This window comes from Manacus vitellinus, unplaced genomic scaffold, assembly GCF_001715985.3.
Source record: "Manacus vitellinus isolate BGI_N305 unplaced genomic scaffold, ASM171598v3 scaffold_20_pilon, whole genome shotgun sequence".
NCBI lineage: Eukaryota > Metazoa > Chordata > Aves > Passeriformes > Pipridae > Manacus > Manacus vitellinus.
The window spans coordinates 1,550,723-1,573,923 of record NW_021939471.1 but is presented as its reverse complement, the minus strand read 5'-3'; the positions used below and the strand labels follow the sequence as shown (position 1 = coordinate 1,573,923).

The 23,201-nt window shown below is 44.2% G+C and overlaps 1 protein-coding gene across 26 annotated transcripts in view; it reads right to left on the bottom strand.

The window, feature by feature from the left end:
* MAP2 (microtubule associated protein 2) overlaps nt 1-23,201 on the bottom strand; it is a 220,986-nt gene that overhangs the window by 134,386 nt on the left and 63,399 nt on the right. For 17 of the 26 annotated variants that reach the window (XM_018071769.2, XM_029959493.1, XM_029959495.1 and 14 more), the window contains exons 1-2: nt 420-847; nt 143-208 (exon numbers count right to left, since the gene is read on the bottom strand). The gene's annotated coding sequence lies outside the window, so the exon portion shown is untranslated. The other 9 variants (XM_018071768.2, XM_018071773.2, XM_029959492.1 and 6 more) reach the window with 5 other exon arrangements.

Sequence of the window (23,201 nt, the reverse complement as noted above, 5' to 3'; positions counted from 1 at the left end):
TCTGCAAAGCTGCCACAAAACACAGCTGGACAAAATGAAGAAAAGCATTTATTGTTTCAATCAAAAAAGAAAAACAAAATAAAAAAAGCACAGCCCACACCCTGTATCACATTCATTCCCACATTGAACAGAGGTGTCCTACCTTTCCAGCCGGTGAACAAGCAGATTCCAATCGGCGCGTTGTGTCCAAGACTATATGCTGAAGAATCTGTTAATAAAAAACAAAGGGAGGGGCAAAAAATAAACTGAAATCACTTAATTTTAGCTGAAAAACAGTCTTCAGCTATAAGAAGTTTTTCTTCTATTGTACAAAGACACAGATGCATAAACAAGCCTGTGTGTATGAAGGTGTGTGTACATATAATACACATTATGCATGCATCAATATATTTAAAAACAAACCCACAGAAGTTTATTACCTATTCATTTTAATTCATCCAGCGTGCACCACTACAGAATTTAATCTACAGCAGACTAAATCCGAAAAGCTTCAGCATAAAGGCATAGCTCTTTCAAATTCTCAGCAAGCAAACAAAGCTGACATTTTTAAAATAAAATCGTTACCAGCTCACGTGCTGCCATACCACAAAAGCCTATCCTTAAATAACTGCTGCATAATCATTCTCCTGGAGTGTTGTTATCCATCGGCTTGCTGCCTATCTCCAGACAGATGCAGTCTGCAAGCCACCAGCTTGTATCTACCATGTGTACGTCAGGAAAAGGAAAACTGCAAATCAGAAGAAGTCCCCGCAGTGGTGAAAAGGAAAAGAGGGTGAGTGGGAGAGGAAGAGGGAGTTCTCTGGCCACAGAAATTTCGAGAACGATGACAAACCAGCCCGCTCCGCCATCATCCACTTACAGTAGGATGCTGCACCTCGCGGCTGCTGAAGCAGTTTGTCAAGGAGTTGCTGGTATCAAATGCCTGACAGGCATTTTAATTGCATCCAACCAAGTGTGTCCCCATGAATCGGGCCTTTAATCCTATGAATATCATCAACTGGTTTCTTTTGTGCTGCTGCCAAAGGCACACAGGCACGCACTGCACACAAGCAGCAGCACACCCGGGCTCCGCCGCGATGCCGATCCCAATCCCAGACAGGTTTTATGGACGGTCCATGCTGAAAAGGAGGGCTGGAGGGATTTAGCATTTTCTGCATTACGGATTAGGGGGGTGATTCGCTCTCCCCCTTTATGTTTCTGTCTAATGCTTCTGCTCGCATGTTGGAACCAGCTTGACTATGCTGTTATTTGAGCCTTGCATTTGCTTACTCACACCAAGGGGAAATAAAACCAGGGAAAATGCAGAAGTCCTGCAGGACTGTAGGGGCAAGCAGGGACACTTCAGGACTAATACAGGAGCAGAACAGGGCTCACTGCACAGTTCCGCTCAAGACCGAGTTGCTGTGAGGGGTCCAGTTTTACTGCCACTATTCAGCTGTTGTGCCTGCTTTGATCTCATCTCTCTATTTCAAGGTTTCCTCCAGGACAATATTTATCTCAGTAGGAAAAGGGACCTGTGAATTCAGATACCACCCAGTGTTGTGGGAGGTGACAGCACAACTGGGGAGGGACAGCCGAGAAGGTGTAGAGGACTAAATTTTTAATAGAGCGAGTAAAAGTTAAAAGATGAACTGGTTTGTTTTTGAGCATTGGAAGTTTGTAATGAAACAGCGTAACCAGTGAAGGAGCACTCAGGAATAACCAATGAGCCTGACCACACTCTTAAGGACTGAAGACAAGCTTAAATTTCCCTGCAGTCAGGACACACAAGTCAACTAGATCTGCTTGGCAGCTGGTGCTTCTCAGTCCCTATGTCAGTAGAGTACTTGAGAGGGAAGGATATTGAGAGGAAAATGAAATATCTCCCTACCACAAATTTTGGGAGAGGTCTAACGAACACCATTTACCTTTGAAAGGGACAAGGGGCTTGCAGGAAGGAGTAACAAATTTCTCAAAGAATTCCAGGGTCACTCTCCCAAAGCTTTAGGGGTAGAGGGTTGCAAAGGGAATCGATTCCCTACTGTCTTCCCCCACAACAGTGACAAGATGACTTCACACATCCATCAAACTTTGTATCAACCACAACTTCCACCCTCGCTGCTATAAACAGATCTTGGTGACTACAAAGCATCTCCATCCTGACCTGACAAGTTTTTCCCCACTCTTTAAACCACCGCAGCGGAGAGGAGAATGAGGAAATGGAGGAAGGTAGCTCCAAAGACAGGCTGTATGGGACAAGGACAGCAGTGCAGCAGGTACCACATGGCAGCAAAAAGGCCTTCGGAGTGAACAGAAAAAACAAGCAAGAGTGGCGCTAGTGCAATTCTCAGACCCTTCCTCTGAAAAAGCATCCTGTGACTCATCAGAAGGGGTGCCTGCTGCTGCCAAACCTCCCACTGCAGAGCTCATTCCCTGCAGAAACCAAGGAAACCCTAATCCTGCCCTCGTCTTCCTCAGCTCCACCATTTAACAGTTGGTGTTTGTTCACAGCGTTGCCTTGGTCCCTCCCTCACTTCTTCAGCTCCCCTTCACAGCCACGCTTCCCCCAAAGTAGCCAGGAGCTCTGGGAGGCCCCAGAAACAACACCAGGGAGTTGGGATGGTGGAGGGATAGCAAGAAGTCCTGAAAACTGTCCTGTATTTTCTCTCGGATGTTCCTGACAGAACTCACGTGGCTCATAAGGGACAGATATGTATTGCCAGGCTTTGTCCTACACCCTGGAGCCTATGGATAAACCTTCAACCAGCCATCCAAGTCTCTTTTGATCTGCCCATGCAAGCATTTCCAAGGACACAATCTACCAAAACAGCCCATGGCAAATGGTTTCATCATAAAATACTGTAAATAAAAGAGCATCTCAATCACCGAGTTTGTTCTGGCTGCCCTGCGATATGTCTTTCATACACCTATAAAAACATTTCTGACAAGACAAAGGCACAGGAGTCAGGGATGAAGGGCCTAATCCAGGTAAATGCTGGAACACAGAGAACACTTAGCCCTGAGATTTAACCTCATGCTTTCCCAGCTTAGCCACAAAAGCATGAAACTCATCACATAAAATCAATGCAGTGAAAATACAAGCATTAGGAAGTTGATAAGTCAAAGACCTGGAAATGTTTAAATTACATTTTCAGCATGGTACCTCTTGAAGAGGAGTAAAGACATTTACAGTCTCAGTAAAGGAGGTGGTGAGACTGCGACTGAAGCCTGGTCCAAACTCTAAAAGATTTCACCTGTGCAGGTGGGTGTTTCTCTTTAATTCTGATATTCACACAAGACACTGCACTCGGTTTCATTACTGCACTGTAAGAGGGCTTAGAAAATCCAGCTGCAAGCTGGGTCCTTCTATGCAAGATGCTGGAGAGAGCAGAAGACAGACTTCCATTGCAACAGATTACTTAGAAGAGTCCAAACCCTAAAGAGATAATGGTAGTATTCTCCTCATTTTCAGGATAATGGAAAAATAAACCAACCAACCAACCAATCATGGGGGTGGTTGTGACCCAAGGTCACACACAACTTCTGTTCCCAAACCAAGCAAGATGCTTCGAGAACCTCAGTCTAAGATCTTTCCACCCAAACCACTGCTGAAGTCTTGCAACCAGCATTTAACAAAGGACTTGTGGGTTGGTTGTTTCTTTTTTAGCAAAGACTGGGTGAACATTTTATGCAATGCCTAAAATAGCATCCAATATCATCCGTGATGTAGATTAAGAGGAATAAGTCTACTGAACAGGAACTGCACCACTCTGGTAAAAATAGCCTTGGAACAGGGAATTTTCTTTTCATTTGCTATTGTCTTACCACTTGAAACAGTGCTGGGGATGGTTGCCTGCTGGAGAGCTTGGGAGGAGACAGGTGCTTCACCAGACTCTGTAAGTATCGTCAGTATTGTCTGATCTTCTGCAGCAGTAATAAACATCAGACTATCGTGTTTTACCAGCCATTTGAGGGAAAAACTTCCTTTTATTTCCCCCTCCCCTCCTTCTTGAGGTGGGGAAAAAACAGGATAGAAGGGCATTAATTAATTCTAGAAAAACACACGCAGTACAGCACAGCAGCTCTTTCACCAGGGCTACACCGTGAGGGAGGCTGAGGCTGGAGTCACCGTCTGTATCTCCATGGTTACTGACAACTGAGAGCATGGGGAGGAGTCAGCAAAAGCTGCAGGCTGAGTTAGCAGCCTCTGTGGGTGCAAAGGATTTCAAGGCACGTTAGAAAGTTTCAGGGGGCAGGGAGACCATGGTTTCGTTCTCAGTCAATGGCTGATCTACCCACCTTATGCAGCCCCGCCAGGGTCTTTTCAATCACATTGTTTCCTTTACAGCAGTGGTGCCCCCAGCTCTGTATCCACAGCAGACTGAGCATCTTCATAGAACTCACCTGCCTTTCCTCCCAGGTTACCAGTAAAACAGGCCTGTCCTGGTGACATTGCCCTTTCCCAGCATCCATGCAAAGGCAGCTCTTCACATCAAGTATCACAGCCAGCTCTCCTGCACCCATTAAACCCACCCACTGACACGGCATGGGCTTCTGTGCAGTGTGGTTGTATAAACGAGCCTTCAAATCCCAGGCAAATTGTGTCCCCTCTTTCCCCTACTTCAGCCTATTTGTTTTAAACTTTTCAGACAGATACTTTCAGGCACGATCTTTCTGTTGTGAATCCAAGCTGATTCTCCTCAACTAAATAACTGATATGTGGAATACCTAGAAAGGGATCTTCTATTTCACTCTGTGCCAGCATGTCACTGAAATCAAGTTGGAAGATATAGGATATTTAAATCCTCCTAGGCCTGCTTTTCAGAACAACCAATTCTGCACTGAACCCTTTGAAGTTACCAAATAAATGTAGTCTTTGGCTTTCTTAGGAAATCCTTAGTCTCTAGCTTAAAGACCAGTGAGAACAAAAGAATAAGAAAGCAAAATTCATTAAAAGTATTTGCTACTCCCCAAACCTTGTATGTATATATGGTACAGTTACTAGTAACTGCTGCAACACAAGCTTTTGTATCGTTATGCCAAAATAAACCACCACCTCTGCCCTGGGTACTGCCCGTGGAGGGGAACAGCAAACATCCATCTCAGAGAAACACTGAAACGTCACTGGAGCCATCTGATGTGTCCCAGTCAGCACAGCCCCCAAGTGCCTTGTCACTCCACTGCCCCTGGAGGACAATCTAAATCTTCAGCCCACGGTATCAGAAATAATCGATAGCACCAACCCTCCTGCAGAAACCAACACCACCTGAGAGTGTCACAGCTTTCCACAAGACCAGATCACTGCAGTGTACATGTCCATGAGCACAATGCCTTTAGAGGCTTGAGACAGGCCTGTGCAGTCAACACTGCATTATTGGGAGGCTCACAGATTAGGCTCACACAAGAACAGTGTCTCGATGGGTGTCCACGTGACAGACTGACGTACCACGTGCATCTGAGAGACACGCTAACTGCTGCTCCATCCTATCACAAGGTTTATGACTAAGAAAATACTGCAGGCAGAAGCTCTACCACTTGCTCTCATCTTTTCTCTCTCCTGGCCTACCAGTGGGGTGATGAATCAAGATAAAAACTTGTTTACAGTAAAATATCACAGCTACTGTAACAGAATTTATTCAAATGCCAGTTTGTACTTCACTTAACCATGTAACCTAATGTTTTTCAATTAACTGTCACATCATACCTCCTAACAGAAGCCGCTATTATTCTATATTAAATTTATAAATAAAATATTTTAAACTAATGAATCATTTGTTGAAGCAGATTTTACAAAACATGCAATTAAAATATAAACAGAGACAGCATGGTCTTAAGGACATATAAAACAGTAACTGCAATATAAAATACACAGATTTACCTGTTTTGTCTGACCATAGGGTTTGGATGGTCTTTCAATTCAAAACCCATTTATATTTAGGAAAACATGTAAGTTTTTTGCAGTCAGTGGGACACTGGTACATAGTTAACACAGTAGTGAAAACTGCGGTTTTCCTCAAACAGCTGTTGTCCCTTTCAGAGAAAAGGTACTTGCTCTTTAAATTAAAGATCAATCTTCCCTCAGAGATACCACCTTCCCTAGCAGCTCAGTACTGCCTTCCTAGAAGCCGCCAGCCAGTTATTTTCTCCTGTGTCCACACTTCCCTTCAAGAATTTTTTAAAAAACTCACTGCTGTTCCTCGACAGCAAAACCAACCAGACAGGCAATAGAAATTGCAGTAACATGTAGTAACATGGAGCAGAATTGGTTTGAACAGCTTCTCACTTAGCAGCACTTTATGTAAGGAAGGCAGTCAGGCAGAAACCCATGGAGGAGCTCTCGGCAGCTGAGCCACAGGAGGGGAAGCAGCTCTGTCCTCGCCTCAGAGGAGACACAACAAAAGCTGCCTTATGAGAATGCTGCTGCCTGTCAGCCTGACCCACATGGGCTCAGAGGTGGCACTGCCAGCATGATGCAACAGCTTTTTCCCCTCTTCGCATGGGCATCCAGGTCCTCTGCACGGGGATGAGCCTGTCCAATAGCTGTCCTTCACAGACTTCACATTTCCAGTAAAACCAACCACAATTAACAGCCACTTTGACCTCTGAGAAAAAGCCCAGCTAAACCCACCAGAAGCCTTTCTTTGGCTTCAGTGCATTTGGATCAGAATCTGTATTTATGCACACTCTTGTAGCACTTTCAATAAAGGCAAGGAGGGCTGGTGTTCCAGAGACCATCTTTGCAGAGGACCCCCTTGCAATGGATTCCGTCACGTTTACTGTGAAATGAAAATAGCAGATACTGATTCATTAGCTACTTATGACTGATTCTTGTTTACATCACCATAAAAGCAGAGTTCCCGTGGTTAACATAATGATCACAATTCCCTCTTTGCTTACACACGTTTCAGTCAGCCAGCGCTCCACTGGGTGCATAGCAGTTACTACATCAAGACTAAAATGGGTTTAATGAATGGAGATTTGGATTAGGTAACTTAAACATAGCTTTCAGTCACCCTGATCTCATAGTGCTGCCCCAAATTATTTTTAAGCTCTTTGTACATGTGAATTACTTCCCTCATCTGTGCCAGGTAGTTGCCCTGAGGGTGACAGGCAGCAGCTGTTTTGCAGTGCTCAGTTAGGCTGTTCATGAGCTCAGGGTACAAAGCAAAGAGTGTCACATCCAATCGCCACCATCGGGGAGACTTTTGGGAGGTGTAACACAATTAGAGTCAATTCTGGTTTATCAGAATGGGATGGAAAACATGGAAGTCATAAGGCAAAAGGGAATTTTGGATAAATTGGAACTTAACTGATATACCTCAAGTGGCCTTCTTTCAGATGAAGTAGTACTTTGATCAAAGGCATTTTAGATGACAGGCCCAAACAACAGCACTGCCAGTAAGTCAGGGAACTGCTGCTTCAACAACTGCCAGGGGACTGTAAGCCACTCAGACACAGGTTTACACTGTATTCAAAGGATGATACTGTTCAGCAGAGGCAGGATCCCACAGCAACACTAGGGCGTGGAGGAGAATATCATCTGATATTAAAAGGGTGAAAGGCAGAGGTGAAGACAGAGAGAGAAACTGCCAGTCTCAGTTCCTCTACCATCCTACTGTGCTTCTTTGGAAGATTTCCATTCAGTTTGGCAGGCAACAGGAGAAAGCATGGACAGCTCAAGAGACAGGGGGGTTTATGCTCCGTGCAAGCTTCAAGAGATACACAGAACCAGAAATGAAAGACAGAAATAAGTGAGTTTAGCAGCTTTAACAACAAACTGTACCAGTACAGAGGAAGAATATACTAAGCTTTCTAAGAGCCTGAATACTCAAAAATCATGCAAAAAACAGAGACAAATGCCATGTAAATAAGGGACAGCAAAAGCACAGCAATATAATCAGAAAGGCTAAGGAACATAAAAGGCAACAAAAAAAGAATCAATACCATCTGAAAAGCAGACAGAAAAAGCCATGGTTCAGCAGAGAGGCACAACAAAGACGATGCACAGAAGGGTATAATTCAACATACTCAACATTTGTCCCATTTTCACAAGACCAACAGTGAGCAATACCACATATGATTAGTTGAAAAAGAAGCAGAACTTCAGGTTAGAATAGTAAAGAGCAATTTAAGAAACACTCTAAGCAAGATAGATGCAGCTTCGAAAGTGTGTGAATCCTCCTGACTCAAGTATCTGCTCTGGTTTCAGAGCAGATCCCAGACAAGAGTCTGCTTTATCTTCACAAATATCTTTCCAAACATTGTACTCTATCTTGAAAGGTCAATTACAAACTAATCACTGAAATGTCATCTTTGCAAAGATTTTGAGAAAAAAATCCAATGAAGTAGTTTACAAGTACCCACAGGACAAGAGCACAACTTAAAAAATACGCATGGCAATATGAGTTTGTCAATAAAGAATCCCAACAAACTCATCTCCTGATTTTGCACTTATAAAATTCAGATTTCACCCCATGTTAGGAGGAGTTTCTCACAGGAAAGCATCTCCCAAAATCAAGATCACTGCAGTATACTGCACAGCAGTTCCCAGTTCTAAAAGCAGGAAATCAAGGGGAAAAAAAAAAAGGACTGAACAGCATATTGAGAGACGAGGCCTTAAACACATAACTAGACAAATCAGAGTAAGTAGCTTGGCAGTAGCTTGGCAGGAAAAAGCTTATCATGGGCAAAAAAACAGAAAATCACAGTTTTATTTATCCTAATAGGGATGCTGTCCCTAAAACACTGGGATAATTATTCCATTTTCTTTGTTGGTGATGATGTCTCAGCTGGAGAAATGCCAAAATGTGGGGTTTGCACAGTTAGATAGATACTGGCAAACTGGGGAGAGTCCAGATATAAGCAAAAAGGAGAGTCTGGGAAAACATTCTTCTAGCCTTTCTTTGTAAAGCACATGTTTTCAGTTAGATATCTCCAAAATACACAAAACCAAACAGTAATAAAAATCTTCCGGATAATATCATTTGTGAAGATACAGCAAGCAAGCCATTGCATTCCAAATCAACAGGGGGGAGCAGGGGGCATAAAAGAGGAATTCGCTGGGCTAATTAAAAGCAAATTTTTTTGTGTGTGTCTGGTATTTAAAAACACCCTGCTACTGAGGAAGGTCAAAGTATTTATTTATGTATTTATTTTTATAAAAAGAGCACCAAGGACAGTGCCCAGACATGCTGGTATCCTCCTCAGAGTGAATAAGGATCCTGTTGTTTTATCCTAACAGGCATCTGGTTACTATAACTGGGCAACTGTGCATAGACTGGGCAGCTGGCACAATCCCCAGCAAAATTCACCTGGGCCACAGGACCAGCTCACACTGCCTTCTCTCCGTCCTTCCACAGGCTTCCTGAGAAGCCAAATCAGAATTCCTTGTGCAGAGTACAGGTGTACTTCCTCCACACCTTCCTAATCTGGGCCAGCCACAGTGCTGGGGACCTCAGCCCTAACCTGCCCTTGAGGTTCAGAGAGCCTACAGCTCCAGGGACACTGGGGCTGGAAAAGGAATGTCAAGGGAAGCACAGCACTGGACCTATTTTGCTCCCACTACATCAACTTGGTCTCTCAGAGGACAAGGCAGGTGTGACAAGCCCTGTGGCTCTTCCACGTGAATCCCACCTACTCCTCCCCTCTTTGCTGCTGGATGACCTCAGTGGGGTGGGGAGGGCACTAAGGATGGCCCCTGCCTCTCCACAGTGCCACTGAAACTATACTTTAGGGTCTGGGACCAAACAGTTTTACTGAGTCTGTGACCTGCCATCCCCCAGACTTCAACCCAGTCCATAGGGTGGGACTGGTTCAGATTAAAGTGTCTGTCCACTTATTAACATCACAGTAGACACTGAAGAACACAGGTGTTCCTAGCATTTTCAAGAAGGCTCCCCACCTCTTTTCAAAAGGTTTCAGAAACAAAGTCTTTGGGGCACAAGGGCTCTTACATTTGAGGAAAAAAAAAACCAAGCAACGATGCGGAACCTGCAAGTGAAAAACCAGGAGAGCAGCACTATCAAGAAAGACTGCAGAAGGAACGAAGAGGAGAGAATAAATGGAATAACTAATACACATTTGCTCCAAGGTTCTCTCTGCACCAATTGGCAAAAAGAATACAACTGAATCATTAATAATTGAAGGAACTTGAAGACAAAGACATTTTCATCCAACGTCAGATAAAGGGATGAAAGAGGGCTGTAATGAGATTTCTGATGATGGTATCATTTGGGGGGATTGCTGGGAAGGAGGGGGTTATATTTAAAAGAAATGGTTCCTTTGTAAAATGAGAGCAAGCATTCTCATTACTAATGCAGACAGACACATCTGAAAGACCTTATTCAGCTGATGGTGTCACCGAACACCCTTTTGGACACAAGCTCTCCACTAACAATATTAAACAAGGATAGGAGACTGCTGTGGCAAAATATAAAGTGTCACTTGTTTATACTTTTTAGCCTCATAAATCATTAAAGGGTGAATACTAACAAGCATCCAGCTTTCTGTGCCTTCCTTAACTCTGATGATTCTCTGCATGTAGCTGATGGGAGCTTGAGCTTTCATTGCTTTTGGAAGTTGGCCCTGCAGACCAAGTCAGGACCAACATGCCCAGTGCACTGAGTGTCCCTTCTTAGGAGCTGAATCTTGGACAGAGGAATTTCCACTGATACCTTCTCAAGGCCCATCAGCAGTGTAGTCAGGTACACTCATGTTGGCCTCTGGTTCAAAGACTTTTGCACTAGACAGCTTCTGAGAAACCAAATCCTGCTAAGACACAAAGGGAACATTAATTTTACTGGCTCAATGCCATATTTGAAGGGAAAGATGTTAATGAAAACTCAGTAAGACTGAAATGCATTGTTTCCCTCATAATGAAGAAAAAGCTACAACTTCAAAAACAGTACAGAAGAGATCAGATAGATACATTTCCTAGGAGAAGAAAAAAACAACAAACATCAAACCCCCACAAAACCAACCCGCAACTCTGCATCATCTGCAGGAAGGACTATGAGAATCCTGTGATGAACCAAACACTCACATTGTCAGGGTAATCAACTCCAAATTAACTACTGATACCCAAAAAGCTACTCCTGCAAACCTTACCAAGCCCCAGTGGGGCTGTGGCAGCAAATCACAAAGGCATTTTCAGAATTCCACTATAACATCATCACTCACCACAGTTAAGTCAATGGGAAACAACCAATCTAAGACAGAAAATGCAACAGAGCATCGTGACATGGCACAACCTATCTGGAGCCCCTGAACACAAGCCATGAACAGGAGGACACCTTCCTGCAACTGTTCACTTTAGTGGGACTTCTCAGCTCCACACAAAGATTGCATTTTCTGGTCTGCTAGCTTTGCTCAAGTCACCTTCTGCTGTCCCCTGAATGTCCCCTCTGCCATCAGCAGGAAGCCTGGAGCTGTAACACTCAAGCCAGGTGAGCATGGCAGGACAGACCCTGCAGAGGGTCTTGGCTGTACTCTGCAGGTACACACATGGAGCTGCAACAGTTGAATGGACAGAATCCAGTTTGTGAGGAAAGTGGGGGTTTTTTTGCATTATCTTCTTTTAGCTGCTGGGGATTTCTAACACTTAGTCTCACCTCTGTAATCTCTGGATTTTCGGCACTGTGTTATTTTCTTGATCCTCCCTGGGATTGTCCATCTTTGCAGAACTTACTGCAAACTTAGAAACACTTCACCTGCTGTGCTGCAGCATTCCAGTGAGCAGAGAGGGAGCTCCAGGGGCCACTCCCCACACCCACCTCAGTACAGCAAGTCCCTCTGATAGATACACACTTTCCTTCCACAGCTGAGACTTGACTTTAGCTCAGACTAGAAACCAAACCCCAAGACAGTGCAACTCCACTGAAGTTGGGATGCACCTCACTTAATAGCAGGAATCCCGAACTGCCTAATAGTTTGTAATGCCTTCGGTAATCACCTTCGCTTTCCAGTCAATACAAACCAAAAACCTCAGAAGCTGGACAACTGGCACCATCATCCTTTCACATTTCATTGCTTATACTCAGATAGAAATCTTCTGCCTCACAGAGCTTTCACAGGACAAGAGACTCGTAGAAAAGAAATGGGTTTTCATTATAGGATTTATACTCTATTCACTGCATATGTGAGGTTTTTAAGCTACAAAAATCAGACCGTGTGTTCATTTGGAAACTACCAATCCTTTCTTCGACTGAATCTCTCATTCTGTCACATTCAAAACTAAACTCTGAAGAACAGAGAAAGAAATATTTATTGCACTTCTCAATAAAGGGAAACCATGGTAAGTCATTAATAAATAATGAACAGCTTTACTAATAAAAAGGTATAGGTTCATGCCAAAATAACCAGCTTTCACACATAAAACACTGGCATGCAAACGAAACACAAGAAACCTACACCTGCTGCAGAGAACTGCAGGTCAAGAGTCAGAAAACTCACATCTGGTAAGGCTGCCTGAGCCTTTGTTACCTTGTGGTATTACTCTAGGATATTTTGATTCTTTGCTACAAGGCCTGTTAAGGCCATCAAAGGACTGAGAGTTCTATTAAAACTCACACTGAGTGTTTCTCAAAGAGCATGCACTGGTTACACCTGGGTGCTGAGCTTTAACCACTGCAGTGCTGGGAAACAGACTTTTCCTCTGGTCCTTTTTGTTCCCGCAAATTATGGTATTTGGTGATGCTTCCAGCTGCATTTAGGCCACCTCCAGCTGCTGACCCCCCATGTCCACCAGGAGGGGGCCCTAATGAAACCACCTTTCTCAGATTTTCTTAGAGCTCTGTGTCCCACTCTGATGTTCACAGATCTCTTCTCTGTTCTCTTCCTCAGCCTCTCCTGAGGGCAGGGTTCAACATTACAGAGGAAAGTCATGGAAGGAGCACATGCCAAGGGTCAGCGAAAGACACTGTCAGATACAAAGAGCTTTCTTTTTCTTACAGCTTTTGGAGAGACTTAGAGTATCTTCTCAGTAAAAAGACATGTCTGCACATGCCCCATATACTGACTGTCAAACGGACAGCCTAATCTCTGTTTCCCACCTTTCCCAAAACCCAAAATATCCTGTTACTCTAGAGTTTAACAGGATCGATCAACCATTAAACACAGTTAAATGCCATAAATATTCAGAAGCATTCAAACCTTTTCAAAACAAACAAACAAAGCCACGTGAGCTCAGCTTTCTGCTCTGATTTCTGCTCCTGAGGCTCTTCCAAGGGGTCACACCTGATGCTTCCAGACTAAGAAAACATTGCCTTTTCCTGAGAGATTCAGGATAATTCTGAAACGTCTCTGTGCTATAAATATAGGAGCAAATGTAAGTAAATATAAAATTAATGTGGAATACACACGTTACTAGCACTCTGGTTTTTCCATCTTTTTTCCATTGTTCTTGAATGTTTTTGTTGTAATATATAACAATTCTCTGATTTGGCTTTTATCCATCTCTTAACTTAACCTTAAAGTCTTTTTCCTTGTCTTATCACTTCCTTGAACAAGGGAGAAACCAAGTGCAGGAGCCTTCTCTATATAAAGCTATATTTTATTAATAAGTACACACATTGGTTCAGATTGACTCTAACATACAGCCAAGACAGAAATAACCGAATACTCATTTTATTTTGTTATGCCTTGGTAGAAATGATTTTACACTTCAGTAACTTGAAAAACAAGTCACTGTGACCAGAAAATGTTTTCTATTCTGCAACATGCAATCTGATGAGCAGAAGGCAGAGTGTAAGGGCAGATATCACTTGAAGATAAAAGTCTCCTGACAGCATGCCCCTAATATCCATGCACTGGGCAGGTGCTTGCCATCTGATATAGAACTCAGAGAACAAGATAAACTAAAGAGCTTAAGGCTTTTTTTTTTTTTGCACTCTCATTTTATTCTTATTCAACTACCACTCCACATGTTGCTATTTAATTTCTGTGGCTCAAGGTTTTGCCCCCTTAAGAGACCAAAAGACTCTCTCATCCTGAATTAATCTGTCATTCCTGAAAAGCACTGGACTAAACCTCCTTATTTCCCCCGGGGTATACCAAGGGTAGTGACAGCTGATCCTTGCCTGCACTGCCCAGTCAATTATTCTTATTTTATTTCTGAAGCCCACAAAGACTCTTCAGGAGTGAAAGCTCCCTCAGAGCCAGGGCACTGCACAAACACCAGCTGAGAAATTAATGCATGAGATGAGCTAATGGGTGGGAGGAGGAAAGGGGCTCTAAGGGGCAAAGCAGCTCACTGGAACCAAAGGAAAAGGCCCAGCCCAGCTCCTGCATCTCTGCCCTCACTTCCAGAAACTGGGTGAGAAAATATTTCCTACAACCCAGCTTTTCCCCACATTTGGTCTTTCTTACCCACTAGCAGGGCAAAAGATTATTGTACTGTTGATGTTTTATCTACACTTGAGGCCCCAGTCCCAAACCAGCCCCAGAGCACAAGGTACTGCATCCACTTGCAGCACAAGCTTATCAGCAGCACATGTAAATACAGATGGACAGCAGCTGTCAGCTGCAGGTGAGGTGGTGTCTCAGCTGGGCCTGCTGATGCACTTTCAGCTGGCAGTGCAGGACGTGGGAATCCTCCAAGGACAGCACAATGCTTTGACCACCGCAAGACCCTTCCTCAAGCCTCTCAATCCATGTGAAGGGGGAACAGGAAAGAAAGCGAAGAGGATGCAGCTTAAAAATTGCCAGTGAGTGCTGTAGGGACTGGTACTAGGACTAATGCACACACAAAAAATCCCCATTGAAACAAAATTCCTGCAAGCAGTCCGGTCCAAACCACTTACAGCTCATACCGACCTTGGCCAAGCATGTCTCTACCAAGTCTAACTGAAAGACAGCCCCAGGTATAGGCAGGTGTCTTCAAGCTCTTTAAAGCTAAAGACTACTCCAAATAATTCTTTAGGATAAGAAAAATAGCAAAGAAAAATGAATTAAAAAAAAAAAAAGAATTGTCTTACCTGAACATTGAGAGAAATGACACTGCACTAAGTAAAGCCCAACCCTACATCCATGTCCTGCTGAAAGCCTGGCTGCTCTCAGGGAAGAGCCGATCTGAGCTAAGCCTGACCTCAGGGACCAGAGTCCGGAGAGGGGTCCCTTCAGGCAAACCTCTCCCTGATGAGATCCCAGTAGGAGCAGAGGCTCCAACTGAAAAGCCCAGCACTCACTAACACAGGATACATGTGCAGAGCAAAGCCCAAGCTGACACACAAGCTTATTCAATTGCTGGCTGTTCATTATGCGTAAGTGCGGGCGCCATCTGCTTTACTAAATCCTTCCGAGGGCGGTGGGAGTGAGGAGGAAGGCAGCCTGTTTGCCATGCTCCTGCTGAGGAGCACAGGAATGGCAGACTGCTCTGTGCAGAGGGAAGCCTGACCCTTCCCCAAAAGCACCTGCACCAAACAGGCTGGGGTGCAGGGTAGGCAGGAAGGGACAGAACTGGAGGGACGACCAGAAAATGGGTAAGAGAAGCAGCCAGGTAACTTGGCCTTCCATCACAGGCTGAGCACCAGCACTGCCAGGAAAGGGGAGCACAGTCTGAAGTGGGATTTGACCTGTGCTCAGAACACTTGCTATCCCAGTTGCAACTAGAATTTTGCCCGAGCTGGATGGTGCTTACTGGCATACAGCCTGCAGCAGCCTGGCTCTTCCAGCATTCTTGGCGAGAGGAGGGAACACAGTCTTTCAACTTTGCAGGACACACAGTCACTGCTTCCAGGGCCAATTCTCCTTCTCAAAGTCATTCCCAGACTGAAACGACTCTGATGTCAAAGCCTTAAGTAAGACTGAGGCTCAGATCCCTGAAGAGATTACTGATTTCGGCATTGAGTGGCCTTAAACAGGGAGACAGGACAACCTTAGAAAGGGCATCTTGAGGTTGTCACCAAATGCAACAAAGTTGCAAGCTGTGGGACTGTTCCCTGAACACATGCACATCTCATGTGGCTCTGGGGATCCCAATATTAGATCAATCACTCACCCAGTCCCACCACTGATTACTGCTCTCCCCCACACATGCCCAATCGAGATAGTTGGTAAAGCCTCAGTGCAGCCCCACGGAATCGAGTGCCGGAGAACTTCACATATATCTGTGCATATACACACACACAGAGCACATAACTGTGAAACACCCCATCTGCTCACGTTACAACACTTCAAACACATGCAATTAACTGAACTGAAACGGCATAAGGATCTGGATCAGTCAGTGTCTTCTTCCCCAACTCCCACTATTTCCACCTTCCTCTCACCCTAACAGATGGGAATGCCATATGAATTACTGAAAGGATCATGCTAAAACTGGAGCCTGTAAAAACTATTTTTAGTACAGATTATGGGGGGATATTGTCAGTCCGTGGCGCAGCATTGTTTGCCTTACAAGCTTGGTCTGTCACTACTTCTGGCAAGGCCCACTTCCAGTGCTGACAACTAATCTCCAAACTCTTCAATATTTTTCCTCGGTGCTCCAAAAAACCTCAGTTTTCTTGGGAATTGTTTGGCAGGAACTTTGCAGGAATAGCACGTCAGGTGAGAGTTAGCACCCCGAGGTTCTTCCAGCCTGCTACTGCCCTTCTGAAGTAGTCATAAGATACCCAGTTTTCCCTGTCAAAGCTACCAAGGTGTTCATTAATCAAACATGTAGGACTGTTAACCTGAGCTTTTACAAAATGCCATCAAGACATATATGAAACTGAGAGAGAAGGTTCTACACATTTTTTTGTTCTCTGGTACAAACTGGGAGGGTATACAGCTTTTTGACCTCCTCACTGAAAGGCCCTCCACTCTAAGGAGCCACAACACTGCAGTGAAGTCTTAGCAGGAGAAATAATTAGAGCAACTTGGTTTGTTTATATGGTGATAATTAAACCCTGATGCAAATCTAGGGACATGCACACCAGAGATCCATCAGCAGACAGACACAAAAATACAAAATCTCTTTACAAGGCCACTGCAAGCTCTACTAGGCATTTTAAAGCCAAGGCAGGTCAGGTCACCCTGGTTATTATTAGCTCTGAGCAGCATCAGTGTTAGGATACATTACCTGAAATTGCAATGGTGATCAAGAACACCATTTTCTCCTACCCTTGAAAATAAATTAAACCATTACCAATTTCATCTTTACAGCCAAATGCACCATCAGCAACGCAGGCTCAATCCAAAACTAATGTCAGATAAAAAGCTTCAGGTGAGGTCACAAAGGACTAGATGGAACACATGCCAAAATGATTTCTGGTTCCTCTTAACATATACAACCTCACTATCAGAATCGGGCTCCACTGGTAGCTTTTTCTTCTACAGTGAATTTTAACAAGTCAAAGGAAAGCAACCCCCACAAACACGTACACAGAGGACCATGTGGATGCACAGCTTCTAACCAATGCCAGAAATGATGCTCACGTTTGCATATTGGATTTTACATCAGGAAATGAAGCTTCTGCTGAGGCAAAATGGGAGACTGGGACCAATGCAGTAGTTCCAGCTGTGGCTGGAAACAAACAAGTCAGTGGTTCACAGAGTTCCCAGCAGTTAAGGAAGGGAAGCTGGGTGCACTGAAGTAGCTTTAGAAGTGTTTAACAAAGCAGAAACTGGAACTGATATGTCATAAAACACTATCAATTACCATGCAACTGTTACTGCATTTTAATGCACTACAAACCTAAACCTGCCTCTTCAGGGTACCACCATTTCACAAGCAGAGGCAGCTCAGAGCCTCATACTTAAAATGCTTTCACATATTTCCTTTGCCCTCAATGAAAAAGAAATTCCCAGACATTCCTGCCTGGTTATTCTCTGCAGGACTGAAACTTCAGAAATGTTCTCATGTTTTTCCCTGCAACACTGAAATTTGATGGCAAGGCTGTGCCTTCTGGTGCATATCTGCAGCAGATCAGGCTTTCAACCCTGTATAGGTAAACTCCCTTTCCTCTTCACCACTCAGTACCATAGATATTTGACTTCATTTTTCCAGATGTAACCACACATCAAGGAATCTGAAACATGTTAAAGCAGAACCAGAATCTGACATGGATTAGGCATCCATGTAAAGAAATAGAGATCCTATGCTTCCATAAAAGCTGTCTTCACGTTGGACTGGCATGCATATAAAAAAGCAGGTTTCTCCTTTCCTTCTCCAGGGGTGGTAGGGAAGAAGAGGTGGACACCTATTTCTTATGGTCAGCATGGCCAAACACAACCGGGAAGGAAGCCCAAGCTCAGAGAAAACCACTAGTAGGAAATTAAACCTTCAAGAAGCAGTAGGGCTGGGGAGAGGCAGCGTGCCCCAGATGGAGCCCAAGGGGAGAGACAATCCAAGCTCTGCAGCCAAGGCACTGTGCCCTCGCACCACGGTCGAGCCCTCAGTCTGGTCAGCTGGACCTCCCCCACCCCATATGTTCCTCTGGCTCCAAGTGGGATATGCTATGTCTTTGCTTCAGCAGGGGAAGAGGGGAAGCAAGAAGGGGCCAAATTAATTCAGAAGCTCCTGGCAGACACATGAGTAACAAAATAAAAACAGAAGCTATATAGAGCAAGCCCTGTGCTGCCAAATGAAGTCATGAGTGGTTTAGTTCTAATTTGAGTATTTTTAAAAATTTTTATTATTGTTGTTATTATTATTAGCATTTGGCAAAAGGAGCCAGGAAATAGCTTGCTGGTGATGTCTGCTCCCAGCACAAACCAGTTGGGAATGCTGAACGGTTTACCCTGAAAAAGGGAGAACCACGCTATTTCCAAGCCCCAATTTCTACAGTCATTTACTTAAGCAGCAATGCAACAATTTTAGTTTTGCTTCTATTTTATAAAAAGCTATTACATGATGAGAACAAATCCTCTCAAGAACGTTCACTTTTCCCCTCCTCTGCTCACTAGGCACGGTCTCAAGGGGAGGGGGGAAATTTCCAAACATACGCACTGATGACAGTTAAGTTCAATCTAACAGGAAAAGGCTCCGGTTAAGTTAAAAGCCTTATAAAGAAATGAATCCTGAAAGAATCTGGTCTTTCAGATATGTAAACACAAAACCAGAATGGTTCATCTGAAAAGTTAAATACATGGTCCCACTGGACATTATAAGCATCTCCCAGTCAAGCCAACACGAAGCAACAGCAGAACATACGGTTTGACAGGGCATCTGATTCGGAAGGAATCTGTTTTTAACTCCTGGGTGAATAAATAGTTTAACTTTATGGAGGCTGAAAAATGATGTATGTTACTTACAAAAAAAAACCAAGGCCCAGTTTAGCAATATATAGAGCTTCAAATTCATGGAACACTGAGCAAGCCACCTACAAATCTCTTGCTTGAAATGAAAGCCAAAAATACAGCTCTCTTCTCTGACAGCATACATCCCTCCATCTGTTTGCTGCTTCAGGTCAAACTAAATACTGCAGCTTCCTAGAAAGCTAAATAACTTTACCTAAAGGGACCCTCAAAACACTGACATGTGACTCTGGGTGGCTTTCTTCCTCCTCTCCAGAGTTTGCATCCACAGAGTCCTATGCCACTGCCGAGAGACTCACCACACTCCCTTGAGGCTTCCTCATATCTGGCTGTTGTGCCAAATGCTGTATCTTCACCATGCCATAGAAAAGCAGTTGGACACTCCTCCTGGGTGGACCTCAGGACTCTGCAAGTTAAGTTTTTTTTCAGAAACCAGGCTGCTGGTAGAATAAACTCTACACTTATGTTTTACTCAGGCACATCAGGTTCCCATTTGCACAGTCACACACAAAGCAGCACTTCTGTACCCTCATAAGCACAAACAATGTCTAGAGTCAACAACATTTAATCCAACAGCCTGATGCCAATGTTGTGAATCAACATAACCAATATTTAGATAAATAAAATTACTGAGGACGTTTCATTCTCATGCTGGTGGAAAATCAGGACTCCAAGTCCTTTGCTTGAAAGCATCTCAAATGATGGAGAGTCTCTACAGCTGCTTGTACTGGTTATCATCAACTCAGTCTGGATGGGACACCAGCACTCCCCACTCACCGTTTTAAATAAGCCAACATTCAGTTTATTTCTGTGCCTGCTCTAGTTTGCAAAGATGTGTGTTACCTCTCCTCTAACTACAACTGAAAGCTAATGGTTGTTTACATCACTGCATAAAAGACTATTTCATAACATACTGGATTACTGAAAAAACAAGCTGCTTCTTCAAGAAGAGCATCAGCATACCCATAACTTTCAACACAAAACTAACCTTACTGAAAACTGCCCTTACTTTACTGAAACTTTAGCAGATGAGAGCAATAAAACCTGGGGAAAAAACATGAACTACACTTGTTGAAGAAGATACCCCCAACAGTTTCTTAAACACCTTGTACACATGGCTGCTTCAGAAGCAGCTGTTATGCATGTGTGTTGAAGAAACCACTGTTATTTCAGATGTTATTATGTGCTTTACGAGGCTACATGCCCGAACTGGCTCTGTTCTAATGTTTTACGAACTGAACAAAAGTCATCATTCATCCTTACACCACCATAAATTCTTGACAGAAACACAGCTCCGGTAACCAGACATTTAAAATTGCTATTTCACATCTTGGCCTTACACTCCCATTTTGTATTGCCATGGCTGACAGAAACCAGAGTGTAGGCCCTCTGTGGAAGCAGGAATTGCCAGATTTATAGCCACTACCAAACCAAATGAGAAGTCAGTGAATGGACCAAGGGAACCTGATGTGTCACAATACTGAACATATTGCATGTATCTCCTGTGCTTAGGAGGAAGATAAAACTTAAATCACTACAGCTACACAGTTCTTCATGAAGAGATAGGGCAAGAGAAGCCACAACAGAGCTGCAGCCAAGCACAAGCTGGTTGATGATACCAACAACCCTTCAAAGTGTGTTGTCACAATCTGCTGTCAGCACACCAAATTACTCAGGAGCACTTGCTAAATAAATGTGAATCATTTTGTTGTAGCAGCCTTTTTCACTCTGCACTTAGGTGTGACAGTTGTGCAGCTGCACCAGCAGGTGAGACAGTTCCCCCAGCTTGCTCAGCCCAGGACACACACACTCCTCTCACCTGCAGAGGATAAGGTTTGCTCTCAAAGCCCCAGACTCTCCCAAGCTCATGGTGATGCTGTCACAGCCACATACAAAAGTGCCAGCAGCCTTTAGCCCAGAAGAGGCACCTCTGTAAACAGCATGCTGAAGTGGCCCTGGGATTCCCTCTGCTGTCTCCCCAGAGCCCTGCATAGGACCACGAGAAGTCCATGAGAAATTCCCACACAAACAATACAACTATCACAAAGTGCAAAGTAACTTGTTTGCTTAAGTAGTCACTACGCTGTCACACAGCCTACTTACTGTGAAATCACCATTCCTGTACCTCTCTAGTAGAGGGAGGTATGTCTGCAAGCATGAACAAACCCTGAGCATCTAAAGGATTGCAGCCTGGTGCAGAACTCCTAATGCCCAATTCTGGGTAGGTTTGCTATATGGCAGGAAGGATGTAGCCATGTTATAGAAAGACAACTCTCAACGACTAACAAGTGCTCATTCATTTCCATGCCCACCAGAGCTGGTGCCAGGCTGTGTGACAAGCAGCAGGCCAGGATGATGCAAAGCACCACATTTCTTCATGAATCAAAAGCAGTTCTGCCCTTTTCCAACTCCTCCCTTTCCACCTCTCACTGTCCCTCGAAGCTGAAATATAAAACCTCCAGTTTGATAGAACCACAGAGAAACGCAAGGACACAAACACATTATTTGCAATCCAGAAAATCTCTCTTCTGAATTAGAAGCATCCAAAGAGAAGCCTGAATTCTCCAAGGCAACTTCTACAATCAAGCTCAGAGTACTTGATGTGGCCGAGGATAAAGCTGACAGGGCAGGAAAAAAGCTCATATTTAAGCAATCCATTGCTGAGCCACTGAACCGAATACAACTGCAGTTGGGACTTCAGAACACTACAAGACACATCTTGGTTTCATTTGTGCATCAGCAGTGTCCCCCTCCTCACCTGTGCCCCACAGCTGCAGCTTAGGTGGGCACAGCCCCTCCACACCCACCACAGGCAGACAGCCATTTCTCTGTGAGGATTATTTGGCTGTCCAGTTTACTGCAGCAGTAAAAATAACTCTACTTCAATAAAGCAAGACCTATGCAGAAAGACTACATTAACAGAAATTCAAACAATAGCGAAAAGATAAAAGTATCACATCCAGGCATTCACAAGATTACTGTGCAAAACAGAGAACACATGCAGTGGATATGAAAATAAGGTCTATCAAAGCACTAAAATCTAGGTAGTGTTGGAAGAACTTCCTATCAGTAAGGACAGTGAATCAAAAGCAAAGCAGCACTAGCACTGGTGTATGCACTATATCTCTAAACTACAGCAAGGGGACTGGAGAACAAGCTCTGACTTCTGGCAAACCAACTTCCTTCACCCACCCAAATATTTTTATTTGCAGTTTTGGCACCTCCCAACACAGCTGCTTCTCCCCTCCATCGCTACGATTTTCAATTTAATACACCATCATTTTGTCCTGCTACACTCCCTCCAAGCTAATATCCTGCTGCTAGGGGCAGCAAAGAGCCTTTCTGCTAGATCTTAAACTTCCATTTTCTGTGATGTGCTATGCACCATGGGGTGCACATTGCTACACTGCAGAAAGTTTTCATTCAGAAGCAATCCCACAAACACCTTCTAGGCACTGGCTGGGTCATTTGGTGAGAAAAAGCAGCTAGGAAAGGGTAAGAAAAACACTACATATGCCATAAAAAGACCAATCATTCCTTGCAGCAGTAGGGTGCTATTAGATGACAAAGTCCTGTCTGCCTTGCAATGCCTGTCTGTAGCGAGAGGGCCGGAGGTAGCTCTGAGCGCCTTTCAACACAGCAGGCAGCAGCCCGGCCAGGCCAGCACGTAGCTCGGACCTGGCAGGGCACAGAGGCACTTTGGGGAGGGGAAGAACCACCACGTTGTTCCCTCAGGGCCACCGCGGTCGCTGCAAGCCCTGTGCACGGGATCCCGGGCAGGGTCACGGCGGGGGGACGGCTCCTTACGTAAGGCACCTCCCGAGCCACACAGAGAAGCCCTTGAATGCACTGCTGTCCTACCCAATCCTCCTCCCAGCAAAGACTTTAATGAGGGCTGTTTTCAAGTAAGGTTAGGAGGAAAACAATTACCTTTTTTATTTGTATGAACACAGAAATAATTAAGTAGAGTAGAGAGGGGTGGCCAGCAG